At 41.5% G+C, this 18,865-nt stretch overlaps 1 non-coding gene across 1 annotated transcript; it reads left to right on the plus strand.

Annotated features, from left to right (window-relative positions):
- The first annotated feature begins 4,419 nt into the window (after positions 1-4,419).
- Positions 4,420-4,492, plus strand: Trnav-aac. Its single transcript has one exon. It is a non-coding gene; the product is annotated as a tRNA-Val (tRNA).
- The last annotated feature ends 14,373 nt before the right edge of the window (positions 4,493-18,865 follow it).

An 18,865-nucleotide genomic window follows, 5' to 3' on the forward strand; every position in this document is an offset into this window, starting at 1 on the left:
TTTTGGCGACGCCAACGGTGACGCCGCTTAAAGGGATGCTTCAACCAAATTTGAAATATACCCGTCGTGTTCAAAAATGGGTTGAATATGATCCACAATATTCGTAAATGACAATCGGACGTTTGTACTTTGAGTATAATGGTTGTATCTTTCGTTATAAACGGCCCACTCTGGCAAGCGCTCGGAGAACAACCAGCGGAGACCACGTGACATCCAACGCAATCGTGACGTACCTGGTTTCGAAACGAGCCAAGCTACGGCGAGGCTGACGTCGAGAGGATGGCCTAGTCGTTCCAGCCACCGAAGCGGCTGCTTTTGTACGAATTTTGAGTGATGGGTGATTCTTCTATAATCTTGTAGAGGGACAATAGCGACTTTCGGGTCACAAAAAAGGGATTCTCAGGAAGAAGGGAGTTCCTCCTTCTTCTCTTCTCTCGTCATGGCCGGAGGCGAGACAAACGTCGTCACTATCTGCCAAGGTTCCTAGACGGGCATTACAAACCAGGCGTTAGCGACAACCATCAGGTGCTCTTTGCTAATCGTTTAATTCGTTTAAAATTCCTTTTAGTCTCTTTGTTAACAGGATATTGGTGTGTCTGATGTGATACTGCTCCTTTGAACAGATATATAAAAAAATATAAGCGCCGAAATTTCGTTGTAGTATCCTTTTAAATTGGCCCTGCAAGGACCTTTTTACTGGTTTTTAAATTGCACCGAACCTGAGCGCAGTGAACGTAGTAACTTTATGAAACTTTTGTTTTCTCAAATTTCGCTTTGTTTCAGATGTTATAGGCAAAGTAAAATTACAAAAACAAGCAAAAAATAACCTCCTTCATGACGTCCTTGGTTGCTTGAGTGGCCGTGAACTAGAGGAGGGGTAGTGAGCTCAGCGAGCGCTCAAGGCTGCCACACTCCGTGTCGATGGCTCGAGGGTTCGCCACTAAAGCGTGCTCTGGTTAGGCTGTATGAAGTGGGCAGCCAGGGCGGCTCGCATTGAAAATATTGAAACACAAATTCGGCATGACACTTCATTGGCCACAAACGACAGCGAATACGGGGCAAAGGTCAGTTCAGAACGGGAGCAACTTCACGCTGCCATACCGCCAAACCTGCTCGCCGAAGCAGCCGAAGGCCTTCAGAACGCTCGGAACCGGTTGGGTCCTCGACCGCAGGGCCTCCGCGTACATCCGGGACCTTTTTATGCTCGCCGCTCTTGGCGCCTGATCCCACTACCCCATTCTAGTATCCGTCGCCTTTTCCACCGCTTGGTGGCGGGTATGACAACGCGTCATTTCTTGTTTCCGTACTTTATGAACTGCATTTGTTTCTTTTCTGATCTAAAATATTGATCAAAAACTGCTTTCATAAATAACTGAAACGGTTCGCGCCACTAATGTTTTGTATTTCGACTAAAAAGAAAGCTTTTAGCTGCTCTGACCAGTAGTAAGGCCAGGATCAAAAACGTCACATATCGCATGCTTTCGGCACCGTGGGTCGCCCCCGTAGGTGGAAGAGGTTTCCGCGTCGTCCGGTTAAAATATGACGCACTGATATTTAGTTACTCTCTCCGTGCCCGCTGGGTTGCCAGAACCCCAAGAGGTGTGGAAACGGCAAAAAAGGTAGACGTTTAATTATGATTGCCGTAAAGCCGTAAACGGGCGCCTAAATGCTGGGCTCTAAAAGGACTCATGAAACAGATTTCGCATTAAAATAATGCGATAAATTAATCAAGTGAGCAAGGCAACCTTGTGAGTTGTTTTAGAGCGCGGCTCCAGGCACCCGTTTCCGGCTTGAGCGACCTCGCCGTCGCTATCGCCGTCCGCGTAACCGCGCCTTGCATTATGAGACGTTTCCCATAATGACGTCAAGAGGGTCACGACGAAAGAGGATGGAGGACGTGGAAGGAATTTTTTCGCTAAATTTAGCGGAAAAAATTCCCCACTGGATTTAGCGGAAAAAGTTCGCCGCTAAAATTAGCGAAAAAAAAATTCCCGCTAAGTTAATCGGGGAATGTTTTCCGCTAAATATAGCTAAACATTCTCCGTTAAATTTATTGAAAAACTTTTACCGTTAATTTTAGCGAAAAAATTTCACCGCTAATTTAAGCGGAAAGCTTTAGCGGAAAAAATTCTCCACTAAATTTCGTGAACTTTTTCCGGGGACGTTGTTCCGCTAAATTTAGCGGAAAACATCCCCGCTAAGTTTAGGGAAACAATTTCCCTGCTAAACTTAGCGGAAAACTTTCCTCGCTAAATTTAGCGGAAATTATTCCCCGCTAAATTTATCGAAATAATTTCTCCGCTATATTTAGCGGAAAAAATTCCCGGGAAAATGCTTCCGTTACTTTAAGCGGGGAATTTTTCCGCTAAATTCGGCGGAAAATGTAGCGAAAAGTTCCCTCAAAATGGGAGGGGAGCGGGGGAGGAGGAGGGAGAGGAAGGGCATACCGTCCCCTCCTTACCCTCCCCTCCTCCTTCTCAAGAGCTGCGCTCTAATTCGGCATTACAAGGAGTTGTAAACGTCTTTCATGATTTTTTTTTCTCACATAAACGTAGTGCAGGCTCATGGGAGCTTGAACTGGCGAGTTGAAAAGGAGATTTAAAAGCCGAAAGCCGTGTGGTTCTCGTGTACATTACCCCTCATAAGTGTAGTAAATGGTACAGTCGCCTGCGATATGTGCTAGAATGCGCGAGCGGTGACCAGATACCAAGGAATCTAGCTGGCGGCGGACGACGGGTCAGCGGCTTCGGCGGTATTCACATCTGTGGACGAACCCCTGCGTGGTCACCGCTCGCGCTATCCAGCTCATATTGCCTGTGACTGTAATTGAGAGCTCTTCGCATCCTGTATCTTACAAGCGAACAATTAGATCCGAGAAGCTTTACCGGCGTGCTGTGGCAACTTCGTCTACTCATTTCGAATACAATTAGTGAAACTCGAGAAGGAAGGTTGTTGTGTTTTAAACACTGGCGGTTGTCACATGTATTAACACTCTAAACGGTTGATTGCCCCGCATCTCGTAGAGCGTAGCTGGCGTTTCCAGCTCACCGGAGAACGGACCTCTCTGAATAAAACCAGTAACAATACCAACAACTTTTCCGACAAGGTCACAATAACGTTATTATCGTTATCAATGAAGTCACAGCGAAAGAAGCACATGAAGTTGCCCCTCTGTGTTATATCGAGCACTTGACGATTTGTCGTGATCTTGATCACGGCGGTTTGATCAGAGCACTGGTGGTTTGATATAAGTTATAAATCTACGAGTAAAATTTCTCGTTTTCGAGTTCAACTAAGAGTGTCTAACGCGGGTTTGAAGAGTCTAATAAAGAGTAGATTTTATTTTTTCTTAGTTTTCACGTACTGTGGTTTCTTTTTGTAAAAGCTTGCTAAATAAAGTCAAGCAAAGAAAATTAAGTGCACCGCCCTAGAGTGTCGAATTTGGAAAAGTCTGATTATGGCAATGCAATTCTTGAGTTCCCTCATATTTTAAACCAAAAGTCACTCGACACTCTATAAAACTCAGTAATCCTCAATTTAAAAAAGGAGAAGAAAAAATCATCATTTACTTTATGGCGATAAAAGGTAGAGACAAAACTATAAAATAATTCAATTTTACTGACCAGCTACAGTGTATCATTTCCTGCGGACTCCTTCTGGGGATTGCGCAAGCCCGACGGGAACTGGACGGGTGTGCTGGGAATGCTGCAGCGAGATGTAAGGAGTTCGAACCCTTTCTGAGGACTTGTGCCTTCGAACACACTGGCCTTCGCACACGCGTCGCGTTTTCAAGGTAAACGAAATCTGGACCATAGTTAGCGGATTGTTTTTCTGTCTATGCGAAGAAATCAAAACGTATCCCAGAGCAAGTTAGCGAGTATATCAATCATTCAATCAACCAATCAATTAATCCATTATTTTTATTTGCATCTGTACAATAATACAGACACTGGAGGCGTAAACAAAAAGCCGACAGATGTCGACTTGACGAGGTTCGATTGCTTATTCGGAAGAAGCAATCGAAAAAAAAGGTGAAATATTTAAGAAAAAAAAAATGACTGTAGCAATAGTACCATAAGTAAAGGAGTTATTTGTAAAACTTGCAGAAGAATCTGAAGCGGCACATACAAGATTTGATTTTTTATCAAAGGAATGCTTTAGTTGTGGGCATTTTGTTAAACATTTTTAAAGCATCGCTTTGCTCTTGTGAAAAAATTAGAACATCCTTGAGATTCTTAACGACGGGCTAAAATTGAGACGACCGAGTTGCCCGTGGGTCACGCTCGCCATACTCGGCAATGAAAATGTCATGGATGCTATTCAAGTAAAAGTAATATCCGCCACTACAGTTCTGCTTTCATGAATATTTCGCCTCGCTTAATGTGTAGGTGCAGAGATTTCTGGCTCGTTTTTCCAGCGGTGCTTGTTGTGTAGTGGTTATCACATCCGCCTAACACGCGGAAGGTCCCAGGTTCGATCCCTGGCAGGCACAGTAAACCTTTCGATAGTGACTTAAATGCCAATATGATGTAAACTACGAAAATATTTAAAGCAATATGATTTTTTTTGTCACTTTATAAGGACCATGCTATTTTATAAACGCCTCACGATTCTTTTACAATGTGTCTTACAACCCCACCTGTGGCATTCGAGGTAAGAAATTAAGTCATCACCATAAAATAGACGGAATCCGTTTACACAGGGACTCCAACCGTTCCCAAATGGTCGATTTGTTTTTCTGTCTTTGCACCCCCCTTAACCCCTTCCCCCCACCCAAAATAAAGAAGAAAAAAAAACAGAAAGAAGAAAAATGAACGAAACCATAAAACGTTCGGTGGTTATTAAAGCGAGGGTACACAACAATGACTGGCAGCATGCTTTGAGTAGTGAAATAGGTCTTAGAAAACCGCATGAAATGCCGCTAAGCATTTTTTCTTTGTTCGGTAAAATATAGTTGTCGCTGAGCCCTCGCACGTCGTGCTAAAACAGAGTTTACGCTGTCGTCATTTCGCGCAGACTCTAATATCAGAACTTGCTTTTCATTTCGATAAGTTTGAATACGAAGTTTCGTTGACAATTTCAGGAATCGGATTTGGCCCTGTCTGTCATCAACCCAACGAGTATTTAGACATTTCGATAAGTTTGAATACGAACTTTCGTTGACAATTTCAGGAATCGGATTTGGCCCTGTCTGTCATCAACCCAACGAGTCAAAAGACAGACGTGGCGGTGGCTACGGAGACCATCCTTCCCATAGAACTTATGATCCTGGCAGGTCGACTGTCTCGTCATCAAAGCCACATCTCCGGATTCGTGAAAATCTTCCCATGGGAGGTAAGCCGGCCCATTACTTACTGGACTCTATGTATGTACGTGTTCGTTAGACTGGTATGCGCATGAGCACGACATTTAGGCGAAGCCCGGTACGGTAAAACCTGACGGGAGTTCAAGCCAACCAGCCAAATGGGTGGTGAGAGTTAGTAACGGCACATGCGAGGTAGTGATCCTTTAACGTAATAACATCCCTGCCACACGGCATAGCTAATAACTTAATACTGAGTTTTAGCATAGAGGGTCTCAACACTTCTGGGTCCCCCTAGCAGCTTGGGGTGTCGCACTACGCATGCGCCGTTCGACGCCCTAAGCTGCTCTGGGGACCTGTTGGGGTCCCGTACTCTAAAACTCTCTAATGTAATTCCTATCGTATCACATTATGTAACTGGCGAATCAACTCTCGGTCTTCATCATGAACCTTGCGCGTGGGACGCGCCACACCAAGAGTGGCGAACTTTAATTGACCGTTCGGTCAAATGTGAATGAATGTAACTGAGCTAACTCCCTTGTGACAGGGACATGAAACTCCATTTATACCGGCACATAAATGGCCGTCAAAAATATATTTGAAGACACCTGCAAACCAGCTGACGCCGACGGGCACATGCAGAGTCGAAATCACGTGCCGATTTGCCGAATTTTTTAAGGAATTTGTTGTGAAGAACTTTTGGGTGCCCGTAAAATAGGGGTATAAAACTAAAATATAGAAAGTGGCAACAAAACACCGTCTTCATTTACCCCGCAAAACATTGTGCAGGTTGCTTGGCGAGGCAGTAGCAATTTCTCGGGACAGTAATTAACATAAATTTTAACTGTCAATTTTTTAAATAACCACCGGATTTCTAAAAAAGGCCATAACATAGCTGCCACAAATAATCTTAACCAGTAATTTAATTTCTTATCTGCGTCAGATGAACCGCAAAAAAAAAAGAGAAAGTTTGCACAATCTTACAGTTAGCCTCAGCAGTCTGCCGAGAGGAGACATTCACAAGAACTTCTTAGAGTGCATTTACGGTATTCGAAGTTTCACTCCTGCAGGTGAAACCTCTAATTCTGAGATTATGGAATTATAAATAATCACAATCTCATGTAGGGAGCAACATTGTTAGTTAACGTTTTCATGATGTGTTCTTTTTTTCACCTTTCCCATGCCAGGCGTGGACGTGCTTCCTCTGTGGCATTGTTCTCTCGGCAGTACTATGGACAACCAGTGATTATGTTCACGCTCATCTTAACTTCGGAGCCGAGAGGACACGCTTTCGTGTAATTTCGGTGTTCCACGATCACCTCTGGTCTTTCATTGAGAACATCTGCTTGGAAGGTATGAAGCTCATCTCTCTAGCAATCTGTATCATGGGGTTCTAACGCTTAATATATTGAGTAAGCGTTGAAAGCGTTAGAGCTCTGAGATGACATCTCCAGCACTGGAGACATTTGATCTGGGCGATGCTCACATGTTACGCCACAGGTCTAGATGACGTGAATACCACGGCGGAAATGTCTGTCCGCGAAATTGGTTAGTTAGACACCAACAGGGCTTTGAAATTGCCCAAGAATGTACGCAGTTTCTAAAGTTTACATGTGCATAGTTCAGTTAAACATAGGTAAACTCAGGAGAGCGTGTTGTGTATACATAATTTATTTTCATTTTTTAGAAGCAAAAACAGAGTTCTTGTTTCTTCTAAAAACCTGGTGCGATCTCTTCCTTCACAGACAATCTACCTGCGCACAAGAGGCACAACTCTTCATTAATTTTCCTTATTGAGTCTGTCCAAAAGCGTTCAGCCCGTTTTATTATGTCGAACTATCACCGCACTGCCAGCGTTTCTACCGCGAAAACCTCTTTAGGCATGCCATCACTAACGCATCGCCGTAAAGTATTTCGTTTGTGTCTTTTCCATAAAATACTTCACCAAATGCTGACCTTCGTCGTAAACTAATTATCCCACCATAAAGTCATAAAGTCGGTATGCCAAATTTTAAAGCTTCGTTGTTTCAATATTTTTTTATTCCCTGAACATCATTAGATCGGAACCACCTTCCCGCCTCAATAGCTAACGTTACTGATATTGTTTTCTTTAAGAGAGTTCTAACTAACATGTGTATATTGTAATTATATTTTGATGTCCACTCGCCTCTTCAATGTATCACCTTGAGGGTATATGAAATAAATAAATGAATAAACATGCGGTAGCATGAAAAGTAAGGTGAAAAAAGAGGTTTTGTCTGAATTAAATGGCTTTTCAATCACGAATACAGCAACCCCAGAAGAGAAAATGTTCTAATTCATGTAAAGTGAAGCTTCGAAGTGCTTAGACTTGCAGGCTCCCGCCAAACTCCTGTGAAGGACGAATGTCTCAGTTAACTTAACGCAGTGAATGATATCACAAATAGGAAATCTTCTTTCGCGTGTATAGATGAAATTGTTATCGATAGTAAAAAGTTTGAAGGGAAAGATCTTGCAAATATTATTAATGCACATTTTGTCAGTGTGGGTGAAAGTGAAGAAAATGACGCGGGCGATTTCGTCATTGACGGAGCAAAGCCTTAGCTAAATTTTATAATGTTTAAGCCAACTACGCCGATCGAAATTGAAATACTGATTAAAACATAAAAAAAAACCGTTGCCGCCGGTATTGACGATTTATATCAGTTCCAGTGAAACATGGCTCACAATCACTTAGTCACATTCTGTCATACATAAGCAATAGGATGCTACTAACAGGTATATTTCCGAACGCTTTAAAAACTGCTAGAATTAGCCCAATATTTAAAGGCGGGGAAAAAATTGTTTGTACAACTATCGACCGATTTCCATTCTGCCAATTTTTATCAAAATATTTGAAAATGTAATTTACACTAGATTAGAGGCATTTTTTGTAAGTATAATGTAATAAATGAGGCACAATACGGATTTCAAAAGCAAAAATCTACAGAACAAGCTCTACTTCACATAAAAGACAAAATTATCAGGAATATTGAAGATGAACTTTATACTTTAGGTTTGTTCTTAGACTTTACAAAGGCTTTCGACACAATACAGCACAATATCTCACTGATTAAGCTTCAGTATGATGGGATACGTGGCCTGGCATTAAACCTAATTGAAAATTATTTCAAGAATCGATATCAATATGTGCATTTAGATAAATCAGACTCTGACAAGTTAGAAGTGCGACATTGAGTGCCGCAGGGATCAATTTTAGGCCCTCTGTTATTTCCTATTTATGTAAATGATATGGCAAACATGCAGGATTCCCCAGAACTAATTATGTACGCAGATGATACGAACGCGTTCTTTAAAGCACGATCTAAAGATACATTACAAATATTGGCCAACGAATATTTGGAGAAGCTGGCTAACTGGCTTAAGCGTAACAAATTACAATTAACTTAATGCTAAAAAAACTAAATACATAATATTTCGTCCAATTAACAAGCAATACAAAACTTCTATATTTATTAATTTTGATGGAACACCTTTAGAGCAGGTCAAAGATCGAAAATTCCTAGGCATATGGTTCAATGAAGATTTCAACTGGTCGACGCATATACAAAAACTTTGTTCTGAACAATCTAAATCAATAGGATGTATATATAGAATTCATAAACTAATACCTCCATGGTTAAAAAAGGAATTATATTATTCTTTATGTGACTCCAAAATATCATACGGTGCATTGGTATGGGGTACCACAACTATGACGAACTATAATAAAATAATAGTCCTTCAAAAACTAATACTTCGCATGCTCGATAAATTTCGGGTAATTGGCGAGACTTGCGTACGGATCCACTGTTTAAAAAATTCACTATGCTAAAGGCTAACAAAATATATTACTTTAAATTACTTCAGCTTATCCAAAAAGAGAAGCTATACCTAATCCCGAAAAATGTTAGCTCAGATCATGCACTGAGAACAAATATCTGGAAAAAACCCGAAGTAAGAACCCGTTACTACAAGCAACAATTGGATTATCAAGTTTTTTCCTTGCTAAACAAAATTGAAGAAAAGGTAAACTTTCAGTGTTCCATTCCGATTTTCAAGAGAAATGTTAAATAACTCCTGGTGGAGAGTGATATCCTTTTTGAATGAGGAACATAATGTGAAAATGTCCTTTTTTGATGCAACTACTATTCTTTTTTCAATCGTGTTAAATCTGGTACATGTGCTTATCTTGAATTTGTTTGGTTCTGCATGTGCATTTGCAAATGTCCTGTTTTGCACTGTACTGTAAAGGGAGGTAGAGGCCTTGTCAAGGCTGCAATGGCAGCTTTTTTCTCTACCTCCCCTCTTCCCCTTGTTTGAAGAAAAAAAATTTGCTGGTTAATTTAGCACAAAAATGATGTACACTCCATCCGTGACCTTACATCTGACCGTAACGTTACTTGTGTTCGTTACTTTAATTTATTTTCTAAATCCCCTGCCCAACCCGCCATAAATTGTATTCTCGCTTCAAAAGATTTCAGAGAGCGGCCACGGAAAAGGAGTGAAAATTTTGGCAAACTTATCTATCTGCTCATATTAATATTGATCATAAACAACTCAACAATGGGCTGAAAAAAACTGATCAACTGAGCGTAATTTATATGGCTTCCGGAGACGAGGCGCGCACACCAAAAACTGAACTTAATTTGGCCACAGTGATCAACGTTTTGGCAGCAGATGAGTTTTTCTCTAAGCATGCCCAAGGTTTAAGGTTCATTTGAAAATGTGCATGTAGTCCTGATGGGGCATACCCCGTTTCATATTGTCAATAAAATGCTGACTGAGAGATGAAAGCGAGAGCGTGTCTTTGGCAAATGCTTTTGATGCGCGCACTATCAAGACAACAAAATATTTTGCAGTAACACTTGAACAACGGGCGTCTTTGTTAACGCTTACGTAATTTCTTTAGCAGCCGATGTTTCTGTATTAACAGGCTACAGTAACATATACAGATGACGGACTGGAATGATGTAAGTATATGTGCTTACCAGATTGGATCTTTACGTTTAAATGTCCGTCTATCACACGCTGCGAATATAGAACTATGAGCTTGACACAAACCCTTGCAGAGACCGCATGCTGCTCTCTTTTCAGACGACTGTATAATCGATAGAACTAGATTTTCTACCACTAAAACTAGAAGTATAAAAGATTACACAGGGCTTGCAAATTACTTTCCTTACTCTGATAATGTGGGATGGTACTTTTAAGGCTGCTGTCATTACATGCAAGAAATTTACCTTCAGCATTGGTGGAGAGTGTCGTCTGCACTCATGCTAGCTTTAAGGGACGGTATATTAGTAAGACTTGCAACAGTTGCTGCGTAGGATAGAGGAACCTTTTTTTTTTGAACATCAGCACATCAACACACTCGCTCTTAAATGATAACAACATCCCCCAAAGATGAAAAATTACTCGTGTGTACAAAAGAGTCTGGAACAGTAATCTAAATAAAATAAAAGACCAGGCAAGTTGCAACTCTTTCACCATATGGTTTCAGCGGAACTGCGAGAAAGGCTTACCGTTAAGTCTACGGATCTATTACTACGAAGACAAAGCGGCGATTGGAGAAGAAAAAATTCTCAAAAAGGCCAAAACGTTGCCGTGCCGTTTGAGGAGGAGAGCAAAAGTGTAGGGAAAAATTCTGCGCACCGTCACTGACGCTCTCTAAGAAAAGAAAGAAAGGAAAAATAATAAAAGAGAGGAAAAAGAAGATGATAATTATTTCTAGATGAAAACTGAGTTCAAATGCTGAGCAGAAAAGTACCTAGATAAAATTACCGTCTTTTGAACCAAACCTGTGCTGTATTATAAATGTATTGCGTTTGTACAAAATTGTGTTTCAAAACTTGATTGAAAGGTGACATTATCAAAGGCAGATTGCAAAGTGTGCCAGATTCGTTATACGGCGGCATGTCCAATAGGTTTTTATTTCAGAATTGCAAAAGGCTGTGCATGCCTTGCTGTTTTGCAGGTCGCGCCGATTTAGTGGTCTCCAATGATGCCAAGCAAGTTTAATTCGCATCTTACGTTTAAATGTACGAATTAAGAAGTCAATATTTTCATTTAGTCAAACGTCAATATTTTTCATTAAGCTGAAAAAATAGCATATCAACCCTTTGGCTAAAAACAATTGCATTTCAACCTTTTTTTTTGTGTGATATGTACTTTTTGCAGGAGCAATTTGTCTCGCGTTTCGACCAACATCGTGTATTTCATTACTAGATATCATCTCAAGATATCCAGGATTGTCAATCTGGGAGGTGCAACACGTTTCTAGGAAAGACTCTCGGGGTTGGGGGGCCGGGGGGGATATCATAGGTTTGCGTACTCTGTGTAAGACATCCTGCTTCTGTGTGCGTCCGGGGGGGGGGGGGGGGGGGGGGGTGTAGTGTTTTTTATATTACTGGACACACCGGGTGATGACGGGAGCCTTACAGATTCGTGGGATGTCTCCGTCGCTCATTTGCTGGGGCCGAGGTCTCGTAAGCGACTCTAAAATATATTTCCTTCCTATCTCAGCGTCTTCGTATACTCCTAGACGTGTCTCGGCACGGATCGTGGTGGCAACCTTCTGGCTGGCCGTCATCATCCTGACCACTGTGTTTGCCGGCCAGATGAAAGCCATGATGATGATAAAGGAAGAGTCGGGACGCATCGACAACATGAAAGACCTGTCGCTCAAGCCTGAAATGAAGCCTTACACGGTTGCTGGAAGTGCTGGAGTGTCTTCAGTCCGTGTGAGCGTGAAAAAATATTTGGAAGGCAATGCACACTATACATCCCCAAAACACCGGTACACTATTAAAGATGCAATGCATTTGAAATTATGAGAGGGCACAAGTATATATATCGAAGTGCTATAAAATGTTTACCAGAGACCGGTACGCGGAACACAAGCCTTAGAACGACAAAAGACAACTGCTAAAGACATTTCGTGAGATGTCCTTATAACTGTGTAGTCGAATTTGAAGCCTGCTCATAATGTGAGGGTTTTATCTGATCTGTACCTTTATTCTGCTCATAGTTAGCTGCCTTTTCAATTTCGTTCTCCTACAGCCTTAAAAGGAGAGGTACATTAATAACAGCTGTTGTAAGACCTGTTCTGGTGAATAATAGCTTCTGATGAATAATAATGTAATACTCACAGACTCTATGCATATATGCATTAGTTCATATTTCATATATTATCTAGTAGAGAAATGTATGAAGTGGTGTAGATGTCGGTGAGAACAACGCTTGATGCTAAGAATATTCAGTCTCAATACTGAATACTTATTTTTTCTGTTCAAAACCTTTATTTTCCATTTTTCACTAAATCTGAGCGCAATCGACTCTACAGTCCGATGGAGCCAATCAATCAGCACCAAAGGGAATCGTAACGGCACCCGTTACCTTTGTACGGTTGTTACATCGGACCGTGATTGACTACATCGGACCGCAGCGTTCGCTTCGCTCCGACTTAGAATAAACGAAGTACAGAGTTGATTCTCGGAGCCAATACTCTTCTATACTTCATTTCAAGTCAGAGCGTATACGTGCAAGGATAGAGGGCACACATTAATATACTTAAAGTGCAAAGTCATTGGGCATATACTGAACATGACGGCTGTAGGGTGATAACCTAGGCAAAAAAAAAAAAACTACAAAAGCTGCGTGGCGTTCTTGGCATTGCTTGATTGACCCTATCTAGAATCACCAACTGAGGTACGCTTAGGTTATCGGCACTTGATTCCCAGATTATCTTGAGGCCATTTTGAGTGTAGGGCGGGCGCAACGAGCTATCGTTAAGGTGCCTTCACACTTGATTCGTCAGAGTCACGCAAGTGGCTAGCGACAAGTGACAAGCGACCACCGACGTTCACAATGCGGGCGATCGGAGTCGCTTCTCCGAATCTTCCGGGAGCCGTTTTCGATTCCGTCCTTCCAGCAATAGCTATGGTTCGCGTTTCGCTGCTGTCCCATTTTTGCTTTTAGCTGCGTAGTTTTCACCACGAAAGATATAATAGCGTTATTAGCCTGTACCCTATAATAAAACCACAATCGCTACACTGACGCGCACTCACTCGAGCTTCCGCTCACTTGTCGAACCAAAAACCAGGGTTTTGCTGGCAGGCAGAGTTTTTTTTTTTTTTAGGGGGGGGGGGGGGGGCTCTCATTCGAGTGCTTGTTATAAATTGGCACTCTGATGAGAGCCGCCGTAGAAGCCTCCGTGTCTCTGTATTCATGGCCGGTTCCGGCGCGTCGCTTCTCAGATGCTTTGAGCCGCCGTTCATTCCGTCCTCCCCGCCACAGCTTGGGTTTGCGTTTCGCTGATTCCCCATCTTCGTTGTCTGACAGCTACATATGCGTCGTCATTTCTGTATAAAAAAAGACTCGTAATGTTGACCTTGGTCCTTCGGAAGCGTACAATGAGGCACATTCGCTACATCAGCGTGAACTCGCTCATGCTTCCACGTCGCAGTATACTGTCGAGCCAAAAGTGGCGCGGATTCGCTGCTAGGCAAAGTTATTTTATAGCTCTCGTTCGAATCAAAGTGCTCCCTTTATAAAACAAAAATTACTATTTTTTAAGGGCGCTGACCAGTGCCACCGCAGAGACCCCCGTGGCTCTGTACCCATGACCGCTACCGCGAACCGAGGCGTGGGATGGACAGGTCGGTTGCTTCTCCCTTGCTTCTCCCACGTAATTTCGACGTGCCGGATGTAAAAAATCGCGAGGCCCAGCACACTCCACTTCCGAGGCGCTGCTGATTGATTCACCCGCCGGGCGACTCGGCAATCGGTCGCTAAAAGTTCGTCTGGAAGTAACTGGTCCAAAACAATCGCATTTGCGATTAGCAAATGTCGCTTTTGCGACAAAAGTTGTCGCGCGACAGCTGCGACTTGCAAGCGTGATTGCGCCGTTCAGGTTCTAAAATGCGCCTTTCTGAGCTAGAGATACGGCGTCCGGCAGCTCAGGAAATATAGATTTTGCTCTGTCGAGTACCTGTTTAATATTCATGAAAGACGAAGAACCGATTCCTGCGATTTCAGATATCGGTTTTGACAACTGGAATCGATGATTGTGTAGACCGAGATGGTTGGATAACTCTCAGAACTGGTTCACACTTGCGAATCGGCGGGCGAATCTGCAAGAATTCGGCCGCCGGGCGTGGCGTCCACTGTACATTGCCGCGGCCGATTCCGCTTCGGCGGCAGCGGATTAGCTGTAAGTGTGAACCAGGCCTCAAGCCTAGCTTATTGGGCGGCACTAGCCGCACCGACAACACGATGTCGGCTGCGCTCTGACTTAATGGGAAGCAAAGTATAGCCCTAAGACCAACCGAGACGTCTCGAATTACAACGCCACATGAATTTGTTGATTTTCCTGCGCAGAAACTCAGTTTGGAGTTTGTTACGCAGAAATTCGTTATCCAAGATTTTTTTACGCAGAAATGTATCTAAGATATTTTGTTACACGTGTGCGAACGCAGCGTAATTACCTTTTAATGACATCTGTTCGAGCTCTACATATTTTGCTTCGGTTGGTAAAAAAGGTAAAGAGAAATGGCAGAATTCTATCCGCAGAGATACTCAAAGAGGTATTCCGGAATACAAAAGCTGTGATGCATGTACGTTAAGGCCAATATATATATATATACTCGGATACATGTCTCTTATATATATAACTAGGGCTCCGTGTTTCCCAAGTTTATTTTTCGTAAAATTCGGAGGGTGTTTTTCGGAGTTTATATTTTGCCCAAGATTCGAAGTTTATCGGAGTTCATATTTTTTTTTATTCCCCATTCTCCGAAATTCACAGTTTAATTTCGCTGGGTTTCCTATTAAAAATAAATAAATAAATAATAACCGACTGTAAACGTATGCCAGATAAAAAAAGAAAAACGCGCTTGTATCAATTGAAATATCTTCAGTTGAATTTGGCGTCGGTGCCATTGCCATTGGCAATACTAATTTATCCACGAGAAAAGTCACACACAAGTGGCGCTTCGATAAACGCCCATACCTTAAATCAATAAACTCCCGGAGGTAGTCGCTAGGAAGCTCGTAGTCATCCCATTCTATTCCATCAATCTAGCCCGCTGCCTCGCAAGGTGGAGTGGTTAAGGAGGTAATAGAGAGTTTGAACTGCCCCTCTTCTCAATTTTATACAATCCCCAAGGTCCATAGCTTTCACTGATACTAAAACATACCCTTACCTTTCTCTAAATCACAAATCGCATGGCCCAAACTGGAAACCAAAAGAGCGGCTTTTGTCTTGATTCGAATGTACAACGAACGACCTGTTGCCCTGAATCAACCTTGAAGAGACAAGCGATGAGACTCCTTTTGACAACGGTCCGAGATTTGAAAGATAAATATGGTGGAGTTTTCCCAGGACCATTGGCTCTGTGCTCATCAAACTGTAAAAAAAAAAAGTGTTTTACTTTTGTTTTTGGCAGGGGGGGGGGGGGTGGCGTTGACACCGAAAAATTCGGAGTTTATCGGATAAATCCGAATTGACCGAACTTTTACCGGTGGGTGTTTTTCGGAGTTTTTCGGATTTATCCGAAAACACGGAGCCCTATATATAAAGAAACGTCCCTGACATCCTTATGTACAAAAAAATGAAAAAAATATACCGGTATACAGATACCAGGTACATCCAGAAATACCTTTTTTTTTCTTCTTAAAACGTGGTACGTGCGGCGGGAGCAGTTAGGGGTAAATGCAAATGGAAATGATCGTATTTTTGGGGCTGTTCGCGATATATCTGGCTTTCGTATCAGGCATTCCCCTTGCAGAGAGGGTTAGGTAGCGGATTCATATAAAGTTCGGGGTCCCTCACACCACCGAAGGTGGTTATCAATTTATTGTAAAAACCCGACAGTTAATTTTAGACAACATATAAGAGATACCTAGGCCAAGACAGAGTATCGCGATACAAGCGATACTTCGTACATTTATTTTACTACGGAGGTACAAATATATTTTTCGAGTGCATCTCGACACAGAAATACAGACACCCGAAAGTATCTTTAAAATATTGAACGTATCGTGGTACTGTTCAGCCCTACATCCTGTCGAAATCTATCAAAAACTACGCCAAGCAGTTTCACGTCAACAAACATTGTCAGAGTTGTGGTTAAACACGAAGATCTCGAGCACATTTATTATAGCCTGAGGCTTAGTGACGAGGGGGAAATAATGCTGGAAGACTTAGGCGAACCATGTAAGCTATGTGACTCTTAACTAAAGCCGCAAGAGTGAGATCGGCTTACGTTCATTGTTCAAGGTTTGCTTGTACGCTGCAGCCTAAACAGTATACTAAACAATATCGTTTTTGCAAATAATTTGTTTAATAAAAGTCACAAGGATAAAGTGGTTCCTGGAGACACGCAAATACTAAATAGGTTACCGTTTCCAAAAATTCCTATCTCAGAGCGGTGCTGCATGTATGGCTACACCACTCTGAGTAGAAAATAACGCAGAAATTTTTAGTGAATGGCTAAATGAACAAACGTATTTGTTATTTTTCCAATAACATTCTGCCAGTACGACCCGCTGAAACAAGGCCATTGTAATCATAGGGTATAATTAAAGAGTAAAATTGTAAGAATTGCTCTCAATACTTTACGTTTTTCAATCAAACGCCCTTATGGGCTAATATCAGATTTTGAAACTGTAATAATTGTGCCAAGAAAAACAAAACACGTTATTTCGGTGGCAGTATCATTCTTACGAGACACAGGAACGCAGCACATAAATCAAAGGCTGCGTTGGTATGTCTTTCTTGGAAATCTTTTACCATTATGGTTAGCAAGCCCTGCCGGAGGTACTGATTTTCAAAAGAAGAAAAGTTAAGTACAGATTCGAATTCACTTTATTTTCGTCTATACATTTGTACAGGCGACGGAGATGTGGGCAAAAAGCATATCATATCTTGGCTTGACGAGGCCCGCTCTTGTTTCCTCGGCAGAGGCAGACAGACCGTTGCAAAGCAAAAAAAAAAAAAAAAAACGAAAAAACGCAAACACAATATATAGAACTACTAAATAACAATATAAAGTAAACATAAAACGCACAAATATAAAAAAAAAAACTTATTGTTACAGTCTACACACGTCTCAATATGTTGCATAAACATAATTTTGATGAAATGGGGTGTTGGCGTCTCAACTGTGATGTTGTTTCTCAATAAATTATTTTGTAATGACGAGTGCTTATGCCTTAGCGTCTGGGTTCCGTTATTTGTTCTGCAGTGTGGTATTTTGCAAGCGTCGGTATTAGGAACGGTGTAGAATTTTGAAATTCGCATTAAATCAACTTTTTGTTTGATGAGGTGAATATTCAATTTTATTTTGTGTGATGAGGTGAATATTTAAATAAAGGTGCAATCATAGAGATGAATAACTGGAATGAGATGCAGTGCTTTTCAAAGAGGTTATGTACGGGTGTCATATGATACATTATTGATAGACGTAACTGCCTTTTTTAAGAACATGGAGTTTGTTTATAATAGTTGCTGTAGTGGTACCCCAAGAAAGATTACCATAATTTAGATATGGAACAAGGAGAGAGTTGTATATGAGTAATTTAATGGTGACTGGGAGCTCGAAACAAAACTTCTTAAGAACACCTACAGCTTTAGAAGTCTTACCAATAATAGTTTCAACGTGACAATCCCATAACACGATTTCTTGAAAAATTACGCCGAAAGTTTTAGCAAGATGAACTATTTCATTAAAATATGGACCTATCACGAGGTTGCAGTCGATAATAAAAGATTCATTATTCGGTTTTAACAGCACGGCCTTAGCTTTAGATCTGTTAATTTGCAGTGAATTTACGTTACTTCATGTGTACAGTGATTCATAAGTGCGGTTTGCGACTTGAGCAAGCGTTTCGTTGTCAACTGCAAAAAAAAAAGTATCATCGGCATAAATTACAATGGTTGCATCGTTACTTATGTGAACGATGTCAATGATGTCAATATTTAAAATAAATGGACCCAAAATACTTCCCCGAGGAACACCGACAGTTATAGGTAGTAAGCTGGAACACTGACTACTGATGATGACAGACTGTTGAGAAAAGTGTAAGTATGAAGCTATCAGTTCGAATGTTATAACATAAAAACCGTGGAACTCAAGGTTTTTGTTTTTGTTTTTTTAGTGGAGTGGTATGATATATGCGATGCAAACTTTGGAAAAAGTCCACAAAACCCCCGAGAGTAATATGCTGTTCTTCAAATGATTTCAAGATAATTGATTTTTGTATGTAGGGCAAGTTCGGTGGATCGTCCCTAACGAAACCGTATTTTGAGAATGCAAACATCAAGAATTGATGAAAAAAAAGTTATTCTTCTGCTTAAGATTTCTTCAAGACATTTCGGAAACACCGGTAAAATGAAAAGGGGCCTATAGCTTGAGTGCTCCTTTTTTTTCCACTTATGGAAAGAACGACTTTGGCAATTTGCATACGGCGAGGAAAGCTTTCTGTGGTGATAGAAAGAATAAATATGAACCACAATACAGGTACTAATATGTTCCAAACGTA

The sequence above is a fragment of the Ixodes scapularis genome, unplaced genomic scaffold, assembly GCF_016920785.2.
Source record: "Ixodes scapularis isolate PalLabHiFi unplaced genomic scaffold, ASM1692078v2 PGA_scaffold2__306_contigs__length_199485367, whole genome shotgun sequence".
Taxonomy (NCBI): Eukaryota; Metazoa; Arthropoda; class Arachnida; order Ixodida; family Ixodidae; genus Ixodes; species Ixodes scapularis.